We start from the raw sequence: 20,383 nt of genomic DNA, 5'->3' as shown, positions 1-20,383 counted from the left end.
ATAAATGATAGGAAATGAGAAGAAGGCAAGGATGTCTCCTCCTTCTATCTCTATATAATATTATATTGGAGGTACTAGCCAGTCTTACTGTAAATCACAAAAAGAAGGCATTCCAATTGGAAAGAAAAAGTAAAACTTGCCTTGTTCATAGATGACATAATTTTATATACAGTAAATCTTAATGAATCTACAAAATAAGCTATCAGATTTAAAAAATGAATATAAAACAGTCACAGAATATAAGGTAAGTGTGAAAAGTCAACCATATTTCCATAAACCAAAAACAATCTTTATGTTCCAATAAATAATTGGAAAAATTCTAAATGCCACTACAGGAGTATTAACAAATGAAATAGTGAGGATAAACTTAAAACACAAATGCAAGATCTCCACACTGAAAACCATAAATATTGCTGAGAAAACTAATGGAGACCTAAGTAGGTGGAGAAACATACCATGTTCATGGAATGATTGATTCAAAGTTAAAATATCAATTTTCTCCATATTGATCTATAGAGTCAATACGATTTCAATAAAAATGCCATGAAGGTTTTTTGACTTGACAAACTGACTCTACAAATCATGTGGACATAGAAGGGACCTAAAAATACCTGAAACAAATTTGAATATGAAGAACAAAGTTTGGAAATGTAATCTACCTAATTTGAAGACTTACTATATAAAGCTATAGTTGTCAAGGGAGTGTGATAGTAGCATAATAATAGACATATGGAAAAATGGAACAAAATAGTGAATCCAAATATAGTTCCACAAATATATGCTCAGTTTGGGGTCTTTAATTTTTTCTTGGTTTGGTTTGGTTTTGTTTTTGGTTTTTCGCTTTTTAAAAATTTTATTTAAGTAATCTCTTCACCCAAAATGCAACTGGAACTCATGACCCCAAGACCAAGAGTAGCATGGGTGTGGAGCCTACTTAAAAAAAAGAGAGATGTTTGGCTTTAAAAAAAAAAAAAAAAGTTTCCGAGGTTATCTGGAGAGAAAAAAAAATGTTTTTTCAACAAATGGAACTGGACAGTTGGATTATCACTGCGGAAAAAAAGATGAACTTTGACCCTTACTTCACATTGCAAACAAAAACCAACTCTAAATGGATCATCAGTCTAAATATAAACTTTAAAACTATAAAACTTCTAAAAAATAATAAAACAAGAAATAGAAAAACTCTTTGAAGTCTTGAGGGGAGGGAGGCATAGATTTAATAAATAGAATACACGAAAATGAGTACTTTTTAAGGAAACGATTACACGGACTTTAGAAAAATTTAAGACTTTTGCTTCTAAAAAAAACACCACTAAGAAAGTGGAAAAGCCAAGTCAAAGACCAGGAAAGAGTTTTGCAATACATATACCTGGCAAAGGACTAATGTCTTGAATAATAAAGAACTCTTACAACTCAACTGGATGATAGTCCAATAAAAAACCAATGTGAGCACTGGTGTGCCAGTGTGGCTCAGTCAGTTAATCATCTGTCTTCAGTCCAGGTCCTGACTTCAGGTCCTGGGATCGAGCCCCACATCAGGCTCTGCACTCAGCAGGGAGTCTGCTGCTCCCTCTCCCTCTGCCCCCCAATCTCTCTCTCTCACACTCTCTCTCTCTCTGCGTGTCTCAAATAAATAAATAAAATCTTTAAAAAAAATAATGTGAGCAAAGGATTTGGATACTTTATAAAAAAGACTTATGTATGGCTAATAAGTACGTGGAAGGGTGTTCAACATCCCTAGTCGTCAGGGAAATGATCATTAAAACAAGATACTGCCACAAACCCACTACAATTGTTAACATTATAAACACCAATAGTACCAACTATTGACGTGAATGTGGAGCACATGATACTCATACATTCATTATTCATGGCAATGTAAATGGTGCACTCATATTGGAGAATATTTTTACCCAGCAATTGCACTCTTAAATATTTACCAGAGGAGCTCCTAGGTGGCTCAGTCGGGTAAGCATCCGTCTCTTGATTTTGACTCAGGTCATGAACTCAGGGTTGTGAGATGGAACCCTACATCAGGCTCTGTGTTGGGCATGGACCTGCTTAAGATTCTCTCTCTCTTTCAGTTTGTTCCCTCCATAAAAAGAAGAAAAAAAAAAGATATTTACCAAAGAGCAATGAAAACATACATTTATAAAAAGTCTTGACATAAATATTCATAGAAGCTCTATTAATAGTAGCAAATAAATGGAACAACCCAAATGTCCATCCAAAGGTAAAAGGATACAATCAGGTACTGCTCAGCAATAAAAAGGAACTAACTACTGATACATACAACAACATATCTGAAATCTCAAAATCATCATGCTAAGCAAAAGAAACCTGAATCAAACTACATACCGCAGGAGTCTATTTATATAAAATTTTAGAATGTGCAAAACTAACCCATAGTGACAGAAAAAAAAAGTAGTGGTTGCATGGGGCAAGGAGTTAAATTTTTTCCTGTAAAAGAGCATGAGCAAAATTCAGGGGGATGATGGAAATGTTGGTATTTGTATTGTGGTAGCAGTTCCATAGGTTTATACATCTGTCAAACCTTGAAAGTATAATAGAACTTCCAGACTGACAAGCAAATAAAAAAGAATGAAGGAAATTTTAGCAAGTCAACAAAAGTAGGCAAATGGAGAGGGGAAAATAAATAGCAAATATCAAACAAGAAAGCATAAAATCAAGTATATCACATGACCCAACCTATTTTTAAAGGACATTCTGGCCTCTGTTTTAAGAAGAGCTGAGAAGGTATAAGCAAGTTTTCTTTTAAATACTGCCTCTGCAAAGAAGTCTTCCCTGGCTCCCTTCTCTAAAGCAGTCACACACATCCCATTTATGATTATAATACATAGAAAAATGCATAAATGAACAGAAAAATTACTAGAATTAATGTATTAGCAGGAGTCCTGGATACAAAAATCAATATATATATAAATCAATTCTGTTTCTATGGAATAAGCAAATAATTGTAAAATATTTTGAAATATCACAATGGCATCAAAATATCAAAAACCAAGGAATCAATACATTATAAAATATTACTGAAAGAAATTAAATAAGACCTAAATAAATGGAGGCATGTAATTATTCTCATGAATTGGAAAACTCAATGTTATAAAGATGTCAACTCTTCTAAAATTTATCTATGGATTCAAAATTTGTTTATGGTTGAGAATTTCTACAGCTTTTGGTAGAAGGTGGCAATCTAAACTCCATATTAAAATGCCAAAGACCGGGGTGCCTAGGTGGCTCAGTGGGTTAAGCCTCTGCCTTCGGCTCAGGTCATGACCTCAGGATCCTGGGATTGAGCATGCTCAGTGGGAAGTCTGCTTCTCCCTCTCCCTCTGCCTCTGCCCTCAACTCGTAATCTCTCTTTTTCTCTCAAATAAATAAATAAAATCTTAAAAAATAAAATAAAGTAAAATGCAAAAGACCCAGAATAGCCAAGATGAAAAACAAAATAAGGGTACTTACTTACCTAGACATAAAGCGGCAGTAACTAAAGCAGCTCGATAATGCCTCAAGGATAGACAGATAGAACAATACAACTATTAAAGAGGCCAGAAAGAAATTTACACATGTTCAATGACCAGATTTATGATAAAGATAACACTGAAGAGCACTAGGGGGAAAGAGACTACTTCAATAAATGGTTCTGGGTCAATTAGATATTCTAAATAAATGAAACTACATCCCTATCTTATATAATATAGAAACATCAATTTTAGGTGGATTGAAGACTTAAATATGAAATGCCAAACAAACTTCCTAGATGAAAATGTTAGTATATATCTTTAGGATCTTGAAGTAGTTTCACCTGAATATAAAAGTCCTAATGATAGGGAATAAGATTGATAGATTATAGTGAAATTAAGAACCTCTATTGAAAGAACCAATACAAAAAAAGTACATAGGCAAGATATAGGATTGGAGATGATGTTTGCAACACTTACATCCAACAAAAGACCCAAACATAGACTGCAGAACTCTTATAAATCATCATTAAAGATACAATTCTACTCACTTGAATAGGATAACCAAAAGGTCCGAAAAGGATGACCACACGGTCAGCAAAGTTATGAAAACTGTCCAACCTCAGTAGTAACCAAGGTAATGCAACTTGAGATCATAAGTCAGTATCACTCTAAGTGCACCAGAATGACAAAAATTTTAAATCCTGATAATATAGTGGTGATAATTCACTAACCTATGCATTTATGATTTCCATGTATAGTGTCCTCCACAATAAAATTTACAACTAGTTAGAAAATAAATGGTGGGGAATCAATATTAGAAAATCAATTAGAATATGGGGCATCTGGGTGGCTCAGTGGGTTAAAGCCTCTGCCTTCGGCTCAGGTCATGATCCCAGCGTCCTGGGATCGAGCCCCGCGTCGGGCTCTCTGCTCACCAGGAAGCCTGCTTCCTCCCTTCTCTCTCTGCCTGCCTCTCTGCCTACTTGTGATCTGTCTGTCAAAATAAATAAATAAAATCTTAAAAAAAAAAATCAATTAGAATAGCAAACAGAAATGGTCTAACAAATGCACAAATACCTAAACAATACTTATAAAAAGTAGAAGTTTTTGTCAAATACTTAATTCAGCCAAATTAATTTCATGTAAACTCAGTTAGAATCCTAATTTTGATGGTTCTGTTGGGGCTTTGTGGGGGAGAGAAGATGGATAAAATTTTTTTAGGATTTGTAAGATAAAAAAGTGTCAGTAATAGAAAAGAAGATTGTGAACAAAGAAAAATGGTAAGGGAGATATATGCCTTAACAGATATTTAAATTTACTGTAAAGTCACTATTATCTCTGGGACTGACAACAGAAATAGGTAAATATATTTGTGAAACAAAGTAGAGTCCAGAAATAATCTGCAAAAGTGACATTTTAATTTGGTGGGAAATAATTGGTTTATTAATAAATGATCCTGGCATAATTGGCTGTCTACAAGAAAACAAGCTAGATCTACCTCGCACCATATGCCAAAATGAATTCCAGATGGATAAAATTTTAATGCAAAAATATTTTTGAAGTTTCTAAAAATTAGAAAATTAAGAAATTTTCACAAGCTTGAAGTAGAGAAAAACTTTCTATGCAAAACATAATTGTCTGAAGCCATAAATAAGAGACATATTTTGACTTCACAAAATTAAAACATATATATAAATGTCAAATCCACTGTAAACTAAGTCAAAATAAAAAATGATAAACTAGGAAAATATTTGCAGTTCATGTGACAAAGGACTTCTATATCTGACAAGCAAAAAGAATGCCTCTAATTTGAAAAATAATGAAGAAATGAAAGAAAAATGGACAGAAGCTATAAATAGACCATTCAGGGGTGCCTGGGTGGCTCAGTGGGTTAAAGCCTCGGCCTTTGGCTCAGGTCATGATCCCAAGGTCCTGGGATCAAGCCCTGCATAGGGCTCTCTGCTCAGCAGGGAGCCTGCATCCCCCTCTCTCTCTGCCTGCCTCTCTGCCTACTTGTGATCTCTGTCTGTCAAATAAATAAATAAATAAATCTTTAAATAAATAAATATGCCATTTATTGGCCCAACTGGCTAATAAATGTGGAAAGATACCTGCCTTCATGAGTATCTAGAGAAGTAGAAACTATAGCACAATTGAAGTTGCTCTTTTCACCCACATCAGTAAAAATAAGACGTATGGCATTCAGTGCTGATGAAGATGTGGGGAGAAGAGCACTCTCGCATTTTCTTGCTGGGACACAAGCTCCTTGCAATAAGCTAATGTTAAGAGGTCCTGCAATTGCTATAAACTTCAAAATATTCATACCTTTTGACCAAACAATTTCACTTTGGAAAACCTATTCTATAGAAACAAAAACATCAATGCATGATGATAAATACAAGGATGATTGTTGCAACAATTTTTGTAGCAATAAAAAGGGAAAAATAAAAAGCCCTGAAAAAAGAATGAATGTCATCAATACAGAAATAGTGAAACACATTGTGGAATATCCATTCTATAGATGTGGCTTTTGAAATAAGAGAGAAAGGAAGGGGGAAATGGGGAGGTGCAATTCAATGGGTATAAAGTTGAGGTTAAGATGAATAAGTTCTAGAGATCTAGAGTATCTAGATTATGCCTCTACATAACATTGTATTGTCATCTAAAAATCTGTTAAGAGGGTAGATCTCATGTTCAGTGTGCTTACTATAATAAAATAAAATTTTAAATTAAGAAAAGAAAGGAAAACATTTAGATCAGTATCTATTCACTTATGGATATCCAGGATGCATAACTAATTTGCATGCAAATAAGTATAGTATGATAAGTACTTTGTAAAAGAGCAAATGAGATCCTGTAGGTGTGTATACATTTCTATGAGCACTGAGAAAGTCGCGGAACTTTAACACCCAACATATATATCAGTTTGAACTATCTGGGTATAGAAGGAATGAGAAAAGATCATATCTTGATACATCTTTGCATTGTTTCACTAATTTCGATGAGCACATATTTTGTAATTACAGATTTTTACTCAACACCTCTTCTAGAATACTTGTTAACTAATTGAAAACAGACATTTGACCATAGTTTAGTATAAACTCACACATTCTAATTAATATAAATTCTTTCTCTTCTCGTCTCTATCACTATTCTTTCTTGACTTGGCTTTGCCCTCTCTCTATCCCTTCCCTAGCTCCCTTGTTAGCACCTTTTCCTCACTCATTTTTGAAATCAAGTCATTTCTGATCACCCCTTCCCATAGCCATTCCTTTCCTGTGGGTTTCTGGTCTTTATTTCTCTTACTCATGGTCCCAAATCACCACATTTCTCCTACAGAGAAATGTAGGAGACAGATAAGGAAATCAAAAAATTAAAATAGGCTGAGATAATCTCTTGATGTAACATACATTAAGCCCCCAGAGGGAAGTACACAGATATCCATTTTGGAACACCAGAAAGTTACCAGCCACCTGGAGCTAAGCCTTTATAGCAAAATCCTGGGGAAAGATAGGCCGGCCTTCCTGACATGGGAAATGGTGGGTGTATGTTGCCATTCATTGATTCTCTTTTTCTCCGGCAACATTCAATGTTAAGATCAACTACATGAATTATAGAAGACGGCCTACTGGACTAAAATTGTGCTAAAAATATATTTCCTGTTCTGAAAAATGTAGAGAAATAAAGATGTTGCCAGGCTAGTAAAATAGGCCAACCAAAGTATCAATCTGGAATTCAAATTCAGCAGAAGAAATAAGAATCATGCAAATGCTATCCTATTCTTCTCTAAGTTTCCAGCATTTATATTTTTACTCCTTCTACAAGACAGAGGCAGTGCCTTGCTTCACAGAGCCATGCAAGTATGATGCATGCAAACAGAAAAGGAGCATGGGATGTTGTGCTAATGCACACTTGTCGTCCTTTGGTTTGGTTAATTAATTATAAAGCACTTTTTGTTACATATGTTGATTCGGATGATTTGTTCAGGGGTCATTTTTCTTTTTTTTTAAGATTTTATTTATTTAAAGATTTTATTTATTTATTCAACAGACAGAATATCTAGATACTCTAAATAAAATAAAGATTTTATTTATTCTGTTTTTTTTAAAAAGATTTTACTTATTTATTCTCTGCAAGTAGGCAGAGAGGCAGGCAGAGAAAGATGGGGAAACAGGCTCCCTGCTCAGCAGAGAGCCCAATGTGGGGCTCGATCCCAGGACCCTGAGATCATGACCTGAGCCGAAGACAGGGGCTTAACCCACTGAGCCACCCAGGTGCCCCAGAAACATTACTGCTTCTTGCAAGGGCACTCTTGGAACAAAAGAATCTGGAAGAATTCAGGGAGAGCTCTAGTGATTTCCCCTCTTCTCATCACACCACAGCGCATGACTGCTACCTGGATGGGAAGGATAGACACGGGAGGATTTGTTAGAATTGGGCAAGCACACCTTTTTGGCTTTTTGGCTGGGTCGTCTTCCAGAACACAGAAATATATTCCTTTGATAACATGAAAAAAAAAAAGTTTACCATCTCGAGAACTTGCTTTGTATGGAGCAGAACTGTATACCTACAGAGAACGTAACCAAAAGCTCTCTTAGAAATACCTGTCTCAGCTCCTTTTTTTTTAATAGATTGAGTCAAATCCGAGCAGTTAAATAAGATGTTCAAGATCTCACAGCTACTAAGTAGTCTTTCCTCTCCATAATTCTATGTCCCTAAGGCAAGTGCTTTGAATGAGAAGCAAGCAAATATTTCTCAAATTTCCACAAACATGAATTAAGATCTTTTTGAGAATTTCTACAGTAGGAATGCTACTTTAAATACACAAGGAAAAGGGGTGCCTGGGTGACCCAGTCATTTAAGTGTCCGCCTTCGGCTCAGGTCATGATCCTAGTGTTCTGGCCTTAAGCTCTGCAATGGGCTCCCTGCTCAGCCAGGAATCTGCTTCTCCCACCCCCCTCCCTCTGCCTCTCTCCCTGCTCATGCTCTCTTTTGTTCACTCACTCTCTCTCTCAAATAAATAAATAAAATCTTTTAAAACTACACAAAGAAAATTTGCTATTAAAAGAAGCTAAACACAGAGGACCATATGGGAAGGGGAGGGAGAACTGAATGGGAAGAAATCAGAGAGGGAGAAAAACCATGAGAGATTCTGGACTCTGGGAAACAAACTGAAGGTTACAGAAGGGAGGGGGGTAAGAGCGGGGTAACAGGGTGATAGTATTAAGGAGGGCACGTGTTGTGATGAGCACTGGGTGTTATATGAAATTAATAAATCATTGAACACTACATCACAAACTAAGGATGTATTATATGTTGGCTAGCTGAATATAATAATAAAAAATTAATTAATTAATTGTTTTTAGTGAAACAAATATCCTTTCATCAATATTGGGTTTCAGTTTTTAAATACTATGGTAGTTTTCTGAGCGAAGGAAGTAGTGCATTATATTCTTAAACCATATCAATGAAGAACTATATCAATGAAGAGTCAATGCTCTTGCCACAATAGCTAGAGAAAAATCATTGCAACGATCTTATCAACTCCACCATTAGTTACTGAAAAATGTCTTATGTTTCTATTCCACTAAATAATGTGCCCAGTGTGTTCTTCTTTTTAAAGATTTCATTTATTTATTTGAGAGAAAGAGACAGAGAGAGCGAGAGAGAGCATGAGCGGGGAGGAGAGGGAGAAGCAGCCTCCCCACCGAGCAGGGAGCCCAGTGCACAGAGCTTGACCATGACTTGAGCTGAAGGCAGTTGCTTAAAGGGCTGAACCACCCAGGAGTCCCATGTGCCACCTAGGAGTCCCATGTGCCCAAGTGCTTTCAAAAAATAAAGGAAATCTCAAGATTGTCCAGTTAGAATAAGATCAGCACATTTATTCACTCCCCACCCCCAGGAAGTTGTTAATTCTGACTTGCCTTTTGCTTCTCTGCCTCCCTCCTGTAGACCTTTCTTTCCTGGCATTTTAATTTTTTTTATTACATGTTTTTTGTCAGCTGCAGGGCACCACCTGTTTCTGAGCACTTGGCATTCGTGTCTAATAAATTGTTCTATAAATACTTTGGAGCCTTTCTTTATGGTCCTTGTCAACCTTTCCCTACTACATTTTTCAATCTTCAATGATTATATTCGCAATCATACCTCAAATAAGAGGAGAATATTCAGTCACGGTCTAAGAGAAGGCACAACATTTGTAAAGGATGGTAGGTGAAATCATGTCTATTTTGGAAAATGGACGTACCATACCACAGCATATTCTCTTCCTCTTTATCTTTATCCCAGTGTTGCTTTTTCTTTTGGTGCTTGTACCTCAACTATAACAACACACTTTAACAACTAAATGTTACACTAATGTAACATTTTAGTTCAACTAATATTTCAGTGCCCAGGGTGTGGCATCCGCTGAACGTCACAGACAAATGAAACATGGCCAGTGCCCTGGGAGCACACAGTCCCACGTGGAAGGAAAACAGGGTTCAGTTACTATATTATAAGGTGGTTAGTGCTTCCTAATAGAGGTAGTATCATGTGACCGAAACTTTTAAGTTGTTCTTAAACTGCATCTATGGAGTAAAGTATATGAGTCGTGCGTACACATGGGGAATTAGAATCCAAGTGACTAATGGAGGAAAATGTTACTTAGAAGACTCTGGCTGTGGCTATCTTTGGCCCCTGTTCTGGAATTAGGTCTTCCCTCCCTGAACATCCCAAAGTGTTTGGATTCTTCTTCAAATTCCAACCTATTTCTGCCCCTTCCACAGGCCGGGCTCAGTCCACCACACCTGGGGGGCCTCTGTGAGATATTTATGCGTATACCTAATCCAGTCTCCAACTTCTTTACCTGTCCTAAGACCTCTTCCCCTTGGCAGTTCCCACGAGAGAGTTTCTCCAGCTCCTACAGACTGTAATTCCTCACTCTCGTCTCTAAATACTCCTTCGGTGGCTGGTGCTAGTCTCAAGCACTAGGACCAATCACTGCTTTGGAAGACCAGAGCTCCTGCTCGCACCCCAAACAATAACCCACATTAACACCGGAAGACATCCACCTGAAGAGATTGCAAACTCGGGGATATGAAACCAGCCAAAAAATAAAGATGAAAGAGATAGAAAAAGAACCAAAACCTATCAACCCAGGGCAGAAACAAGATTTCAAATAGAATAGCAAAGTCTGACTGGGAGCATTTTCAGGGGGTTCTCCAAGGTCACCAGGTTGATCGCTTCCTTTTCTCCTGATTTGCGGTTCGTGTTGGAGTTTTGTTTTGTTTTGCATGCCTCCAATAGTTTCTTCCCACATCTCAATCGCCCAGAAGGAAAACTATAGTTTTCTCATCATCCAAATGCCACATTTAGCCACTTTAACCCACACTTAAAGCACCAAGAATTCTGTCTGGAGAATTGAGTGGGGAGAAAAAAGGTAAGTAAGGGCTCTGGTTCAGCTGGGTTCAATCAGTCCCCACCTTCCAGTCGGCACTTGAAAGAAGGAGGCTTTTAAACCTCAAAATACTTTGAAGAAATTCTTGCAACTTCAAAGGAGTGTCAGTGGGAGCCTTCGAAGAGCATCTTTTCTAGCTTCTCTGTGATGTCCCAGCCGAAGCTCTGAGGTAGAACCTGGTGTCTCCAGGCTCCTGGGTTCCTTCTGTGAAAGAAGCTGACTCTTCCCTGTTTAGTTGGGACTTTTGTCTGGCTACCTCATGCCTTTTTTTTTTTTTTTTTTCCTGAAACTATAACATCTTTGGGCAAGGAATTTCCACACGTTTTTTAAGCAAGGGCTTAAGCTTAGGTCTTATCTGAGGGCAAGTTCTCTGGGTCTGCTTCTCCCACAAGATGTGTTTCAAAACATCATCTGATCTTTCCTTTAGTGTGATTCATCGTGATAATATTTTCCGTGTAAACTTGTGCCATGAAAATACTAACTCATGAATACTAAAATGAAGGTGGAAAGAGAAAATATTCAGCATTTCCTCAGAAAACCTTAACGTCTTGAATAATTTCAACATACTTAACTTGAAAATGCTTATATGAGTCCTATGCATTTCAGACAAAATACAGACCGGCGTGGGCCTGAAAGACGCTGGTAAATTATTTAGAATGTAGTGAATTTCCTCATAGAGACAATGATATAAAAGATTCTCAAATGATATCGTACCAGTCCTCATTAGCACATCTGATTCCATTTGACGTTAATTGTACCACCCACGATAGCAAACTGAACGCATACTGGAGAACCCCAGAACATATCACATACTCTGCCATACCTCCCCGCCTCACAACCAGCCCTCCTTGGCCTACCGCCAGAATGGCACAAAAGGGGAGAAAAAAACAAATGTTTGTCTGGTAACTATGAAGTGCTGAGATGGGGTAACATGTTACTAGATTTCCTATCAACAAGACATTTGAAAAGCCAGCCTGATAGGAACTATAATTATATAATCGTATGTTACTGTTGCACTACTTCCAGGGGCAGACCTACAGTATTCCTCTGTGCACCAGGGGACCCTGCTTGGTGATAGATGTAAAGAGGAATAAAATGCTGTTTCTAAGCTCAGTGGAGTTTATAGAAGAATGGGCAAAGCAAACACCTAAACAGGTAATGTCCTTAGGAAGCTATTGCTTTCATCCAGTCCTCATCAGCAGGATGGGTCTAAAAATACCGACCAAGAGGGGGCGCCTGGGTGGCTTACCTGGTCAACCAGAGGCCTTTGGAGGAGGTCATGATCTCAGGGTCCTGGGATCAAGGTCCAAGTTGGGCTTCCTGCTTGGTGGGAAGCCTGCTTCTCCCTCTCCCTTTGCCTGCTGCTTCCCTTGCTTGTGATCTCTCTGTCAAATAAATGAGGAAAATCTTAAAACAAAAACAAAAACAAACAAAAAAAACTGACCAAGAGGTTTGGAGTAAGAACTAGCTGCACTGAACAGTTTTGATAAGTATTAGCCCCAGCACTTACACGTCCCGCGTGGTATAAGAACGGTAAACAATGCTGCACTCTTCCCTCCCCTCCTTGATATTTCATATTACACGTAGAAGTTTTAAAATTTTTGAACTTTTAAAAAAAAAATTTTTTTTAATTTTAAAACTTTTTTAAAAAGATGAAATTCCAGATTTCTGAACCACAGAGGAAACTATCCAACATAGGAGCATAATTGTTCTGATCTCTTACTTCTTCCACTGTCAACAGCTCTCCCTGTCCAAAGAGCCATGAGAATGTGGGTCATCTCTGCAGGACGGCCTCTCATGATCACTCAACGTTGACCCCAGCTTGCTTCTGTTCAGAATCCTACATACACTTGCAAAGCCCACGTTGCTACAAAAGGACATATTTCTAAGCCGGTGCGGTGTCGTTATTTGCTACAAAAGAACATATTTCTAAGCCAGTGCGGTGTCGTTATTTAGAAATAAACGTCTATGGTTTCCCTTTATCGTCTTGTTCAGTAAGTGTCCCTTTGTTCAGAGTGACCCGGCAAAGTGTGACTAACGGGAACTTGCAGCCAATTTTTTAAAAATCCATTCAGAAGTCTCCATTGAAGGAGGGAAAAACTGAGAGCCTAAGGACATTTGAGAAAATGCCAGGGGCTTGTTCAGAACTTGCTTATTAAACCCCAGACCTAGTTAGCAATAAGTTCTTCTCTTTTAGGTGAATAAGGAATGATCTCTAAGGTGCCTGCCAGCTCTACATTTCTATGATTTAAAGCGAGCGGGGTTTCCTTAAGAGAGCAAGCTTTTTAATGATATGAGCAGTGGATCTGAACCCTTAAGCTCTTACTTCAGAAATTCATTTCAAGGGACTGATTTCTGCTTTCAGAATTCATCAAAGCCCTAGCCTGTCCTTACTCCGTGGAGATGAGCTTCTTTAGGGGAACGTGCCTTCATGTGATGTGTGCCGCCCAAGCAACATGTATTTTTAACCTGGGTGCACGATATTGGGGTGGGGGGAAGTCCACAGAAACGTTTCCAACGGGTGAAACAGCCTCTCTCCTCTTTGCTCCAGCCTGGGAGCAAGGAATGAAATACAGTGTTCTGTGCATTTTAGTTCTCAATTAAAATTCCTCTTTGTCCTCGGTCTAAATTCTTAATCCAGGCTCGACTTAAATTCTTTCCAACACAGACTCCTGAGCCGCTGGGGACAACTGAGTACCCACAAAAATCTCCATTCATAGCTGGACAGTCTTCTCCAGCAGGCCCCGTTGAGAGCGAGAGACTAAACTAAGAGACTAGTAAGAGCTCACAGCCCTGCATATTCATCTGAAGTCTTACACAAATTCATTTAATCTTCATAATTATCCTATGAGGCAGCTCAATTAATGTCACCGTATTACAGCTGGAGAAAACTGAGGCATAATGTTTCCAAAGTTACACAGACACTGGGTGATAGAGATAGGTTATAAATCCAGGGGCCACGTGCTGTGTTACCAGGGCTGGATGTGAGAAATTTCCTTGGATTGATCCTCAGCGATTCTGAATCATTTATGGTGGGGTGGGCTGGGAGAGGGGAGGAGGTGGTGGACGCTGGGGCAGCTCACACTGGCTCACGAACCAGCCACCGGCCCCAAGCCCCACCCCACAGAGCTGCTTGTTGAACACAGCCACACACCACTGCATGGAGACCAGGTACCAGTAATTTTTTAAACTCTAAAACTACATCTCATAGACTTAACTCTAGTCTCTCCAAGGAGTGAAATCAGAGGAGAGAGACTGTGACGTCATTTTCAAGATGGCCTCTGTCTCTTACTTACATAGAAATAGCTGTCCATGTCATGTTTTGGACTTGGCAATGGGGATGGAGATAGCAGGTAATGAGGAAAGTTCTTACCACTGCCTATCCAGGAGAGTCAAGAGCAGCAGAGTCAGTGGTGTGAACAGCCAACAGCAGATTCTCCAGCAGACTGGAAATGACCCTGGTCCAGGGAAGAAACTTGGGGACTTACCCAGTAGGAAGTAAAGATCAAGGAAATCAGGCAGAGAGGTCTGACACCAAAGAGCTGGAGTCCAGTTCCGATGTCTGGGCTTCAGAGACAAGAGGAGAGTTCATACCTGACAAGACTGGCACAAACCAGGGAAAGCTCTGGTCATGGAGGAACTGGGATCCTAGGAAGGATGCCCACTTGTGGAGAAGTGGCCCTGAGGCACAGTCCCTGAAAGACCAGTTCACTAGGTCAAGGTTCTGAGAGGACCAGAAACCACACTGGCCTGACTAGGAGCCTCTACCTGAGCTTGCTAAATGTCTGGGGCCTTGGCCATGTCCTTGCCATGTCCTTAGAGACAAGGATGATCTGACTCCTGGAACTGAAATTCTGCAGGGCAGTGCACCAGCAGATCTGATGTATATAGTGTCACTTCAGCAGGCGTGATGCTCTGTGAATTACAGTTTTTCTGGCAAGGCAACTTCAGTTACATAGACTGAAAAAAATAAATAATCAAATCAGATACCACTGCAATGGAGCAACGCAATGACACCATTCCGTCCCCATTGCAAAATTTCTTATGTGACATCTAGGTCTAACCTCCTGATTTTTAGCAAAAACCAAAGAGCATAGTAAAAGTGAAAAACAAGTAGAAAGCATAGGTATCCATAGCGCCGCACAGATGTGAAACATAAGGGACGTGTATCATATAAAAGCCAAGATTGGGACCAGAGGACATGGCCCCATTATGTTCATATAAAGATTACACTATCCTTAAATTTCCAGTCAACACAAGACAGGAAACTTCTGGAGAATGAAAAATGGCTCCTCATGCTGCCACTAAGAAATACACAGCTACCATACTGTGTACCTGAAACTTACACAGTTTTGTTTTTTTTTTTTTTAAGATTTTATTTATTTGACAGAGATCACAAGTAGGCAGAGAGGCAGGCAGAGAGAGAGAGGAAGGGAACCAGGCTCCCTGCTGAGCAGAGAGCCCGATGGGGGGCTCGATCCCAGGACCCTGAGATCATGACCTGAGCTTAAATCAGAGGCTTAACCCACTGAGCCACCCAGGCGCCCCAAACTTACACAGTTCTATACATTGATTATTTATCAACGGAACTGGAAAAAAAGAAATAATGTGGCTAGACAAGACATCTATTGTATTGGCAAAACAATTTCAGCAGCTTAATTCAGATGCAGTCTTTGAAAACTGCAGTTTCATTCATTCTTTGAAAACTGCTGTATCATTCTCTCACTCTGACCCATTTGCTTAGAAATGATGATGATAGATCACCCACGTACAGTTACCGTTCACAAAACCTCAGATTCTTGGAGCTTCTTGGGGCAGAAACTCTAATGGTGCTTAACACAGAGTAGATAGTCAATGGGTATTTATTGAATTGAAAGCATGGTATACAATGGCCTCAATACTGCCCGTCACTGGGATGGCAAGGGTAGAAGTTTCAGAAGGAATTTCAGAGATCCACCAGAATGCATTCCTGATGAAGGCTTTTTAGTCATGAGCTGGAGTAAAATAGGGGTCTCATTGGTTACATTTACTGGTATAATAAGTGTTAAAGACATCTACATTGTTTTAAATACTAGAATTACATCATACCACACATGGGGATATATATATGGACTCATTTCCTCTTCCATCTCTGTAATGGCACATTTACCTAAAACCCATTTTATCATAATTTATTATTTTATCTATACTAGATCAGCATAACTCCTCCTGAGAATTTTTTCTATCCCTTTAGTTTTCTATTTTGACAAACGAAACTTCAAAATGTCTTTAACCAACCTGGAGACATTCTGTTTTAATTTCTTATTACGAAAAAGAGTTCAATAGATTCACAGCCCTTCATGTATGCTAGCATGTTCTCAGTCTCTTTGACATTTCTGACGTCCTTTCAAAGGCATTCTGACCTATTTCTGCTCATATTAAGGATCTGTTTTCATCTAATTTATCTAAGACAACTTTCATTTTGTTTAAATTTTTGCTAAGCATTTAGTTATGGGGCTGTGCTAAGATGCTCAACCTTGGAAACTTTGAAGCAACACAGCCAAAGAGACACGAATCACTCCTTTTTGCCTAATAATCTTGAAATTAGTTGGCAGGTAAGCTTGAAATAGATGCTTTGGCAAGGAGCTCAAGTTGTTAAAGAGTGAGGTGGAGGCAGAGAAGAAGAGCTGTCGGAGGTATCTCCTGCCCAAGGCTCTTCATTCGCCCCGCGCTCCACTCCAGAGAGGGTTTCCTTTCTATAGGAAGCCTAAGGACACTCAGATCCCTTTTAAGGATGTCACCATGTACGTTAGTTTCCTACGACTGCTGTCACAGAGTGCTACACACTTGGTGGCCTAAACAACACCTATTTATTCTCACAATTCCAGAGACAAAAAGTCCAACATGGTTTCACTAACCTGAAACCAAGGTACAGACAGGACCACACTCTAGAGGAGAATCTAACCCTTTGCCTTTCCCAGTCTCGAGAGCCGTATTCCTTGCATTGTATCTCTGGCTCCATCTTTCATCTTCAAAAGCAGCATCATGGAATCTTGCGCCAGGGGTCACTGCCTTCTTTGTCTGTAACAAATGTCCCTTTGCCTCCCTTCTGTAATGACACTCATGATTGCATTTAAAGGCCCCCTAGATAATCCAGAATAACTCTTTCTCAAGATCCTTAATTTAATCACATCTGAAATGTCTTTTTTATCATATAAGATAGTGTTCATGATTCCAGGGATTAGGATTTGGATATCTTCTGGAGCCATCATTCAATCTATCATAGTTTGTTATCCTCCTTTCCATATTTTAACTTGTTTTAGTAAACAAGTTATTTGTATATATTTTTAAACCTTTGTACCACAATAACAGAACTTTCTTTTATCCTTCTTTATTCTACTTTTCATCCAGTCACTCTTTCCATTCAAAGTTGAGTACCTACTTTTTGCCAGACAAAGCAATGATCAGAGCAGACAGATATGGCATAGATGTTGAAGTGATTAGACAGGAAATTTAAGATAACTATGACTAAAATATGAAAAGCTCTAATGGAATGAGTAGGCAACATGTGAAAATAAATAGGTAAGGTGAGTGGAGAGACAGAAAATACAGGAAACAATTAAAAGGAAATACTACAAATCAAAAACACTAGCAGAAATGAAAAATGTCTTTGATGGGCTCATTAGTAAGCTGGAACACAGTAAAGAAAGAATAAGTGAGCTTGCATATAGATCAATAGAATCTTCCCAAAGTGAAATCAAAGAAAAATAAGTATTTTAAAAAATAGAACAGAACATCCAAGAATTATGAAACAATATGAAAAATATAAGTATACTTAATGGGAATACCAGAAGGAAATGAGAAAAAGAAAGAAGCAGAAGAAATATTTTAAGGACTATTGACCAAGGAATTTCCAAGATTAGTGACAGACAACAAACCACACGTTCAGGAAGCTGGGAGAACACCAAGCAGGATTAAAAAAAAAAAAAAATCATCTTAGACCTACACATATCCTTCAAACTGCAGAAAACTAAACACAAGAAAAAAATCTTGCAAGAAGCCAGAGAAGAGAAAACACCTGACCTCTAGAGAAGCAAACATAAGAGTTACAGTTCACATCTTGCTAGAAACCATGCAAGCAAGAAGAAAATGGAATGAAATTGGTAAAATACTGAAAAAGAACCGCCAACCTAGAATTCTATACATAGCAAAATTATCTTTAAAAAGTGAAAGAGAAATAAAGACATTCTAAGAGTTTTTTCAGACAAATAAAAACATGGAACTTACCACCAGCAGAACTGTAGGTGGGTTGAAAGGGATATGGTCAGAAACTTGAGTCTACATTAAGAAAGGAAGACAGAGAGGGAATAAATGAGGGCACTTTTGTGTGTCCATTTGGTGGAGCTCTGGTTTTCAGTTAGTCAATCAAGCACTAAATCTAGGTGTTGTAGATGTGATTAAATAAAGTCCATAATCAGTTGACTTTAAGTGAGACTATCCTAAATAATCTGAATGGGCTGATTCAATCTGTTCAAAGTTCTTAAGAGCAGAGCCTGTTTTCCTAAAGAAGAAACTTCACATGTGGACACTGGTTTCAGCTTTAAGAGACCAGAAGTTCCAACCTGCCTTTCAAGACAGCCTGCCCTGTGGTTTGGGACTTGCCCAGCCAGTATAAAATACATATATTATGTATATGTATTTTATGTGTATACACACACACACACACACACACACACACACATATATATATACACACACACATATATACACACACACACACACATATCTACATACATATATATGTGCATATATATATATATATCGCTGGAATTTTAATTTGAATGTGTGAGTGAAACTGAGTATTTTTTTCATGTGTTTAATTCTTGGTTTACAAGCATAGCTTTTCTTGGAAAAATTGGTACTTTGTGAAAGGAAAGGGGGAAAAGGGAGAAGGGAAAAAAGGAAAGAAGGAAGGAAGAGAAGGAAGGAGGGAAGAAGGAAGGAGGGAAGAAGGAAGACAGGGATGAGATATACTGAAACAGAGAGTGGATGTCTCATTTTAGCATGATTAATTCATTTCATTTGTATTATTTCTAAGTTTGCTTTAAAATTTTTAGTCTAGAGATGCCTGGGTACCTCAGTTGGTTAAGGGTCTGCCTTTAGCTCAGGTCATGATCCTGGGGTCCTGAGATTGAGTCCCAAGTCAGTCTCCCTGCTCAGGGGGAGCCTGCTTCTTCCTCTCTCTCTGTCCCTCCCCCAGCTTGTGCATGTGCACATGCTCTCTCTCCCTCAAATAAATAAAATCTTTTAAAAAAAAGTTTTTAGTCTAGTTTTTAAAACTTTTACTTTTAATCTTTGTAGTTTTTTTTTAATCTTTGTAGTTTTAATTAACATTAATATTTTAACTTAATTTTCAATCACTTCATTTTTTTAAATTACCATTCTTAACCTTTTATTTTCCCCCATGGAGCGCCCTTTCAATTTCCTTTTCTTTCATATAAACTTAATCTATTGACTGTGTTTCTGAAGAAGTATGTTCTGACTGCAGTGGGGAAAGCCAGCAAACATGAGAGGTGGGGAAATTACCCTGCTGCCTGTATTATCTGCTACCGCCTAATAATCACCCCCAAAATGCAGTGGCTTAGATGCAATAGTCATTGCTTACCTCTCGTGATTTCTGAGGGTCAGGAGCTCACACAAGGCACTTCAGGACAGCTTGCCTCTACTGCAATATGTCTGGGGCTCCAGCTGGAAGATTTAAAGGCCGGCACCTGGAATCATCTGAAGGCTTGCTCACTCACAAGTCTGACATTTGATTCCAGCTGTCAGCTGAGACCTGAGCTAGGGCAGTTGGCTGGGACACGTACACATGGCCTCACCAGGTGGCCTGGGCTTCTGCACAACATGGTGGCTGAGTTCTAAAAGTGAGCAAGCTGAGAGAGAGAGAAAAAGACAGCAAGGTAGAATCATACTCCCTAATTATAACCTAGACTTGAAAGTCACACAGCATCACTTCTGCCACATTCTGTTGGTCAAGGCAGATGCAAACACACATCTAGTTTTAATAGAGGGAGAATATTGTTAATGTCATATTCTCTGAAGAGCATATGAAATGGCATATGTATCGGTGAACCCGTATTTAGAAACTATAATTTGCTAGAGTGCCAGATGCATCCGAAACAATCCTTTTGAGTTCTTCCTAAATGAAACTTCATGCCTTCCAAGTTTGGCTATAAAAATAAATAAATAAATGCAGGAACAAATAAATGAATGAATAAATTATTTCCCCTGGTTAACTTGGAATGATTTGTGGCACTATATTCTCTGCCCACCGTTTGCATCATTGAAGATTGTCAACCACTCACACATTCTACAAATATTTGAGAGTGCCTGTCACGTCTCAGTCACCGAGCCAGCATCTGAAAAAATAATGACAACATTACAGAATCTCTGTCCTTAATGAGCTACAGTTTCGTGGGCA

The sequence above is a fragment of the Martes martes genome, assembly GCF_963455335.1.
Source record: "Martes martes genome assembly, chromosome: 3".
Taxonomy (NCBI): Eukaryota; Metazoa; Chordata; class Mammalia; order Carnivora; family Mustelidae; genus Martes; species Martes martes.
This window is presented reverse-complemented; position numbering follows the sequence as displayed.